This window comes from Littorina saxatilis, unplaced genomic scaffold (assembly GCF_037325665.1).
Source record: "Littorina saxatilis isolate snail1 unplaced genomic scaffold, US_GU_Lsax_2.0 scaffold_425, whole genome shotgun sequence".
NCBI lineage: Eukaryota > Metazoa > Mollusca > Gastropoda > Littorinimorpha > Littorinidae > Littorina > Littorina saxatilis.
The window spans coordinates 40,099-48,947 of NW_027128980.1; the positions used below are offsets into that span (position 1 = coordinate 40,099).

The window sequence follows — 8,849 nt, forward strand, 5'->3', positions numbered from 1 at the left end:
GCTTCCTCTGAGTAACAGAATTTGAGAAAATGATTCTTGACATCAAGCTCTGTCTTTATCAGACTTGTATGTACTATCTTCTTTTGTTTATCTTCTGTTAATCTTCGTTTAGCGTTTCACTGATTTCAAAATATCTTCTTCCGCGTGTCTTCGGTCTGTGTTTTGTTTCAAAACTTTCTTTTCTTTTTGCCTTTATTTTTGTTGTTATTATATATAACTTTCTTTCTTTATTTGGTGTTTAACATCGTTTTCAACCACGAAGGTTATATCGCGACGGGGACAGGGGGGAGATGGGATAGAGAGCCACTTGTCAATTGTTTCTTGTTCACAAAAGCACTAATCAAAAATTTGCTCCAGGGGCTTGCAACGTAGTACAATATATTACCTTACTGGGAGAATGCAAGTTTCCAGTACAAAGGACTTAACATTTCTTACATACTGCTTGACTAAAATCTTTACAAAAATTGACTATATTCTATAGATACAAGAAACACTTAACAATATAATAATAATAATAATAATAAATGAGCATTTATATAGCGCAACATCATAACTTTACAATTATGCTCTTTGCGCTTGACACATTTAAAATTCAAACACAGTTATACAAGCATTTACATCTACATTCATAGTCAGCAACGCTTGATTAAAAGCATACACCATCAAACATACATTACAACAGATTCTTCCACTAATTAAGTAATAAAAACATGAATAAAATAGGTAGTAAAAACAATGGTAAAAGGAGAAACAGAATCCGTTAGTCGCCTCTTGCGACATGCTGGGGAGCATCGGGTAAATCAGTTCTTCCCACTAACCCGCGTGTAAGAGATTTGAAATAAAGAAGATCCGTAGTTATCCTTATTAATCTCCTTCCAGATTCTTTATATGTGCACACACACACACACAGTCAATCATCTGACTCCCGCTCAGAAGTTTAGGAAAGCAGAGAGAAGATTAGAAGAATTTGTAGTCTTTCACCAACTCATTCTTTCCAAACAATAGCCAATGGTTTAATTAGAACATACAAATTGGTTTGTTTCTGACATAGCAATTATCAACTCATTCCTCAAATTCTCAAATACTTTCTTGCTTACAATAATCAATTCATGACCTTTTGAAACTCATTCATTCATTGTCCACGACCTTGTGAAACTCACTCATTCATTGTCAACGTCAGAACATATTTACAAGGACAAGAAAGCAAATGAACAAAACATAACTTTTACGTTATGTAGAGGTGACGATGTAGCTAGCCTTCAACCTTACGGCCTCCATCGCACCCTCGCCACTCTGGCACCACCCCGCACAAGTCAGACTGGGGCGGCCTGTTACAAAATATAACACCCTACTGTAACAACTAACAATATTCAAAAACACACCAACCGAGCACAAGAAAATTATACAATTCCGAAATTATTCAAGTACACAAGTCATGTCCGCGCATACAAAAGAAATGTTCAAGTTCACACAAAACTAGCAAAGTACCTCATCTTCCAATATGGCGGCACCCATACAAAAGTCCAAGTCATCCCGGCAATGTTTCCCGGTTCCAAGGTTGACATCAAGATCAAATGTTTTCTTGCAAAGTTGACATCAAAACCAAGAGCAGGTTTTCTCATCCGAGAGCCCAGGTCAAATGACTTTCAATTGTCAGGCAGTTTACAATCACAACTCACAAAATCAGGCGGTTGCGATTATAACGTGAACAACTCGCACAGTTGTAAATTCACGTGCCGCGAACCCAGTTTGACCGTCCGTAGCTAACCATGGAATTTTACTGAACTGTTAAAAGTTTCCACTCTCAAAGTTAAACAACTCCTGACAACCTCTTTGTATTACAAAAAGCACTAGTTATATCCCTTCAACTATAAACACCATAACCGCCATTCATTACATCACCCCTTTCCCCGATTAAAAAAAAATGTGAACCCAAAATGAACAATTTTTTTTCAAAAACTGTACAAGTATAAGTATTCCAGTAACAAGAAAAAATTTTAAATACATAAAAAAAAATATATAAATAGATTAATAAATAATCAAAGCATAAGGAAAACATTTATTAAATACTCTGTCCGTTCCCAAAGAGTGCAATCAGTTTACAACCAAAAGACAGTGCCATCCACCAAAAAAGTGACGAAAGCCACGAGGCTGTCCTTAAACATGAGCAACAATGGCAAGCATAATAAACCACATTTACGCCGCCGTGTAGATAATCACCCACTGTGTTAATCCACAATAGTTATACTCATGGACATTCAGCAATTTTCGCCTATTACTGAATGCAATAACATTGACGTTCTTGGTACCAAAGATCGCCAATAAAGTTTGAGTAGCCCCCGCTAAACTCAATACAGTAAACCTCGACTACAACACAAAATGGTACTAGCATCAAAAATATTCAAATACATTTTTCCAGCCAGATTAAAAAAAATAATCATAATGTGAAAAAAAAAACAAGAACAAAATTAAATTAGTTCTTAATACATACACAGCATATCAACACTCACAGCACAAAAAGTATTGTCCTTGTTGATTGCAGAAAGTTTTTTCACTGTCCTTTCAACCATCATGTTCCATTCACTTCGTCAAGCGTGACAACACATCAGCCTCAAAATTCCTGACTCCAGGAATTGGCACTACTGTGAATGAATACTCTTGGAGAGACAGAGCCCATCGCAACAGTCGGCCGTTGGCAGTTTTGGACTGTCGTAAGTACGTCAACGGTCTGTGATCAGTCTCAACAAAGAAATGTGAGCCAAACAAGTAGCGATGGAATTTGTCAACTGCCCACACCAACGCTAGGCACTCTCTCTCCACAGTAGAGTATCTGGTTTCTCTTTCCAGCAGTTTTCTGCTGGCATACAGAACTGGATGAAGGACGTCGTCATCATCAGGCTGCATCAGGGCTGCTCCAATCCCCGTGGAGGATGCATCCGACCGCACTGTGAACGGCCTGGAAAAGTCTGGCAATCTCACCAGTGGTTCAGACGACAAAATTTCTTTGACCCTGTCAAAAGCCATCTGACACTCTTTTGACCAACGAACTTTGTTTGGTTGGTTCTTCTTTGTGAGTTCTACCAGGGGGGACACAATAGACGCGAAGCTTGGGACATAGCGCCTATAGAAACTGATGAGCCCTACCAATGACCGGACTTGTTTCTTTGTGGTTGGGACAGAGACATTCAAGATTTTGGACACTTTAGAGGGAACTGGACGCATGCTACCCTCCCCAACTATGTGACCCAAAAACTCAATAGAGTCAAACCCTGCCTCTACTTTCGACGGTCTCACAGTCAACCCATGTTTTCCCAGTTCTGTCAACAGTCCGTCAAGTGCCTCTAGATGCTCACACCAGTCTTCTGTGGCTACAAGTACGTCATCAAAGAAATGAACAGATTTGAACCTATCCAGATCCAACATCTTCATCATCCTCGCGAAAGTACTTGGTGCTGTACTCATTCCGAACGGCATCTTCTTGAACTGATATAGACCTTGAGGGGTACGAAAAGCCGTTTTTGCTCGATCAGACTCTGCCATCGGAATTTGCCAATAGCCCTTAGCCAGATCAATCTTCGTGAAATGCTGCCTGCCCTGCAATGAAGCAAACAGAACTTCCGGATCCGGTATTGGCTCAGCGTCAAACTCCGTAATCTTATTGAGGTGTCTGAAATCGATGCAAAAACGAGTACTTCCGTCCTTCTTCTTGACTAGAACAATAGGAGACGAGAACGGAGAAATAGACGGCTCTATTACGTCTAGATCTAACATCTTCTTCACTTCTTCTTCAACCACTTTCTGAGACTCAAATGGTAACGGATACTGTTTCACATTGACCACAGCACCTTCAGGAATCCTCACCATATGCTGCACCAGGTCACAAGTACCAGGCAAATCCGTCATTTTGTCCTGATGCTTCTGAAACACCGCCTGCACTTTTTGTTTTGCCTGCATAGACAAGTCAGGACTATAGACCACATCATCTACATTCTCAGTCTGAACTGTGGGAACTGACTGTAGTTTGACTTTCTGAATGTCTACCTCCTCTACTGCACTGGACCCACTGATCACTCCCAATGAGGCAACAACTGGGTTCTGACCAACATCTTCATTCCTAGACACATACTCCCTGAGCAAGTTGACATGGTACACTTTCTCGATCCCAGGTGAAATTTCTACAACGTAATCACATTGATTCAGTCTTTTGATCACCTGAAATGGACCTCGCCAGCGTAGTATCATTTTGTTCTTCTCAGTTGGAAGTAAGACTAAGACTTTCTTTCCAGCGAGTATCGTTCTTGGCTTCTGAGATCTGTATGATCTGTTCTTCTTTGATACATTCTGAACAGCCTTCTGTGCTCTACTAACACTGTCAGCCAAGACCTCTTTCAAATCCTGCACATACTGTGACACTGGAACCTGCTGATTCTCCCGACTGCTATCGGTCCACGCATGATACAGCAGTTCCGACGGTCCTTTTGGGTTTCTACCGTACAGAAGTTCAAAAGGTGAGTACCCTGTAGACTCCTGTGGGATTTCTCTGTATGCGAACAACGCAAAAGGCAAATATCTATCCCAATCCTTAGGTCTATCTGCCATCAACTTCTTCACCATGGATTTCAAAGTTCCATTGAACCTTTCACAGAGACCATTCGTCTGGGGATGATAAGGAGTCGTGTGCAACTGCGATACCGATATCAATCTCATCACCTCTCGCATGACATCAGATGTGAATTGTGTACCTAGATCTGAGAGAACCTCATCTGGTAAACCCGTCCGGGTGAAAATGCCCAACAAAGCTTCCGCTACTGCTTCTGTGGTCGTTGATTTCAAGGGTACTGCTTCCGGATAGCGTGTCGCAACATCCACCAACACCAAAGCGTACTGATGACCACGAGCTGACACTGGTTTAATCGGACCAATCAGATCAATGCAAACTCGGGAAAATGGGACTTCTATCACAGGCAGTGGTTGCAAAGGTGCCGAAGGAACTCTACCTTTGGGAAAGGTTTTCTGACAGATATCACATGATCTGCAGTAATCCTTGATCGACTGCCGATAACCGGGCCAAAAGAAGAATGCGGACACCCTTTTGAACGTACTGTTCGCGCCTAAATGACCACCAAACAAACCGTCATGGGCAGTGATCAAAACCGACTCGCGCAAGCGTTCAGGAACAACTAGCTGCCAAACCACTTCATCGTTGACCTTGGAGTAGTACTTTCGATATAACAACTGGTCCCTCACAACAAACGACACCACACAACCAGACGACTCTTCCGATTTTCCTTGGCCAACTTTCTCGAACAGATCATGCAACGTTTTGTCATCCTTTTGCATTTTGGACAGTTTCTCAGCATTGATATCAAGTTGGGGAACTTTAGCGGTCAACAGCGGTCTAAAAGGACGTTCTTCTCTAGCTTTTTGACCTCTTGTCTGGACTGCGCTAGTAACCTCGACACATCCAAATGTACATCCCTGTATTCTACCCAAAATGACGTCACATACTGGATTGTCGATCACACATGCCTCAACACTTCCAGAAAAGTATGGTGTATCCAGACTCACAATCGCAATGGGTAACCGAACCAAATCCCCACTGAACTGTCTACACACCTGTACCTTCCCAGTAAACTGATCATCTCTCACTAGGGACTTCCTGACCCCAACCGTGGAACACCCACTATCCAACATGACCGTGACCTCACTACCATTTAAGGTACCTTCACATGTCTGAATAGACTCGGGAAGTTCATCACTACCTGAAAATCCTACTGACGCCACAGACTGCTCGTCTTCACTACAGCTGGACTCTTCAACAGTGACAACGGATACTGAAGCAGTATGCATTTTTTTGGGACAATCTGCCAACTTGTGCGAAGTATCTTGACACCACCAACACTTCCTCTGATAGTTCTGACCACCCCTACCTCTACCAGCTTGACTAGCACCTCTGCCACCCTTATTATCAGGAGAGCTTTGTTCTGTCGGTGGGTTTGTGTCAGCCTGACTATTCTTCTTAGAAAACCTGTGACCACCTCGACCACCTGAATGACCTCCTCTCCCACTTGGAAGACCGACATTAGCCAACAGAGGATCACTAGAACCTTTTGCTGCTAGGTTTTGACTAGGATGTGCTTCCCTGTATCTTTCAGCTGCGTCTATCATGGTTTGAGCGGTAGTATGCTTGTCTTCTTTCAGAAAAGTAACCAGAGACGACGCACAACTAGACAGAATCTGCTCTCTGAGCACCAAGTCACAGAGCAAAGCGAAATCTGTGCCAACTCCAGCCATATCTGTCCATCTAGTAAAAAATCTTCTCATGCGGGAGAAAAAGACATGCATGGTTTCACCAGATTCAGGTTTGCATGAGCGAAACTGCGTTCTGAAACCTTCTTCAGTACATTTGAATCTCTTCAACAAATGCGCTGACAGTTTGGCATAGTCATTAGTATCTTCTACTGGTAACTCTTGAAAATAATTCAGAGCACGACCTCTGAGTAGAGTAGGCAAAATCAAAGCCTTCTCATCATTTGACCACTTCAAGCTAGCTGCGTGCTTATCGAAGCGATACAGATAACTCTCAATGTCATCTGATTTATCATCAAAATAGGGAATCTTGGGACGATTGGCCAATTTATTCCTGCTTGCTTTTTCAACCAACTCGTCTGCTCGCAACTTTGCCTCCCTGTTCGCCTTTTCTTCTTCAATATCGAGACGACGATTTTCAATCTTAGCTTGTTCAGCTAACTCTCTCTCTTTAAGCTCACGTGCAGCAGCGAGTTCTTTTTCTTGACGAAGATTTTCAATCTTAGCTTGTTCAGCTAACTCTCTCTCTTTAAGCTCACGTGCAGCAGCGAGTTCTTTTTCTTGAAGAGCAATATCATTTTCTCTTTTTCTTCTTGCTGCTCTTTCCTCACGCAAATTATCCTCCACATACTTGTTCAGTGATGCACCATCTTTTCCTAAGGCTTCACCCTCCACCTTAAACTGCGCTATCAAAGCTTGAACCTCTTCTTGAGATGCCATCGTGAACAAACCGCTATCACTTAAGCAAACTATGACTATCCTCTACATAGAATGCTAGAGGGCAACACCAAGACTTAGCTTTGACTAACGTGAACACAATAGTCCACTAAACTTTAGAATTTACCTGACTTCCTCAAGTTCAGTACTAAAGTGACACAGTCTAGGAAACCGATCAACCGAACTACAATGGGAAATAATCAATACATTTGAAACTAGGCTCCGCCCAAAAACTTGGCCTAGAAACTAGACATACCCCCATTCCCAAACACTTATGAATCAAGGCATTGCTGACCCACAACTATTTACAAACTGTGTACACGTAAAAGGGAAAAATGATGTGTCATGTATTATTCACTTGTAGGTAAAACTAACCTACAGGGCGCTTCATGTAAAGTAGGGGGAAAAAAATAACCTACTCACAAGCAAGAACCAACACTCAGAGAGACAAATTACCCTCAAAAATATATAGAATGTTAACTTGAGTGTCAGATAAGCAAATGACTCACTCCTGTCCAAAATATGTCGTTCAGTCAGGCACAGGATGCATCCGTCCACAGACCAAGGAGCTCCCTTCACAGACAGATGACAAGGATGTCCATCCTCCAGACTGCATGCATCAGCATCTGCGCAAAACCAAACAATACTTCAGCACTACAAGTCAATAATATAAAATAAGCCTAACCGCACTCAAGGGAACGCACCAAAAAAAATAATTAACCTTCAAAAATTTTCCAATTAATACAACCGCAAGCTCGCCAATGTAAGAGATTTGAAATAAAGAAGATCCGTAGTTATCCTTATTAATCTCCTTCCAGATTCTTTATATGTGCACACACACACACACAGTCAATCATCTGACTCCCGCTCAGAAGTTTAGGAAAGCAGAGAGAAGATTAGAAGAATTTGTAGTCTTTCACCAACTCATTCTTTCCAAACAATAGCCAATGGTTTAATTAGAACATACAAATTGGTTTGTTTCTGACATAGCAATTATCAACTCATTCCTCAAATTCTCAAATATTTTCTTGCAAAGTTGACATCAAAACCAAGAGCAGGTTTTCTCATCCGAGAGCCCAGGTCAAATGACTTTCAATTGTCAGGCAGTTTACAATCACAACTCACAAAATCAGGCGGTTGCGATTATAACGTGAACAACTCGCACAGTTGTAAATTCACGTGCCGCGAACCCAGTTTGACCGTCCGTAGCTAACCATGGAATTTTACTGAACTGTTAAAAGTTTCCACTCTCAAAGTTAAACAACTCCTGACAACCTCTTTGTATTACAAAAAGCACTAGTTATATCCCTTCAACTATAAACACCATAACCGCCATTCATTACACCGCGGGGGGTTTATATATTACTGCAGAAGTACATTATAATTACTGTTATTTACCGATAACCCAAAGTACTCCAACAAGTTCTCGATCAGGTTCCCCAGTCTCCGTTTCAAACTCTACATTTTCAGAAATGACTCGAGACGCTTGCTTGCTACCCAAATACTATACACCCATAACGCAGTGTCCGTAATGATGTCATGCGGATCCAGACGCCCCCTTTTGTAACGGTGTTTGACTTCATTTAGTTCCTATTCCGCCCACCGCGGAGTCAGATGCAATTGTGGCGCAATCATGTAATAAATTACGAATGAATCACACAACTTACACAAGCACTTGACATCAATTTGACCCAAGTCTACCGTCGCACACGAAAGTTGCATCGAAATTAAGCAGGTCTATTTAAAATAGCAGGACTGACGAAGTTTCAATCGCTCGTACGGAATACATTGATTGTAACATAACACTTTGAAATTTGACTTTT

The 8,849-nt window shown here is 41.6% G+C and overlaps 1 long non-coding RNA gene across 1 annotated transcript; it reads right to left on the minus strand.

The window, feature by feature from the left end:
* Positions 1 to 1,012: 1,012 nt before the first annotated feature.
* Positions 1,013 to 7,733, minus strand: LOC138957273 (uncharacterized). The gene is made up of 2 exons (XR_011452981.1): positions 7,536 to 7,733; positions 1,013 to 1,328 (listed from the first exon to the last, which is right to left on the minus strand). It is a non-coding gene; the product is annotated as an uncharacterized lncRNA (long non-coding RNA).
* Between the last annotated feature and the right edge of the window lie 1,116 nt (positions 7,734 to 8,849).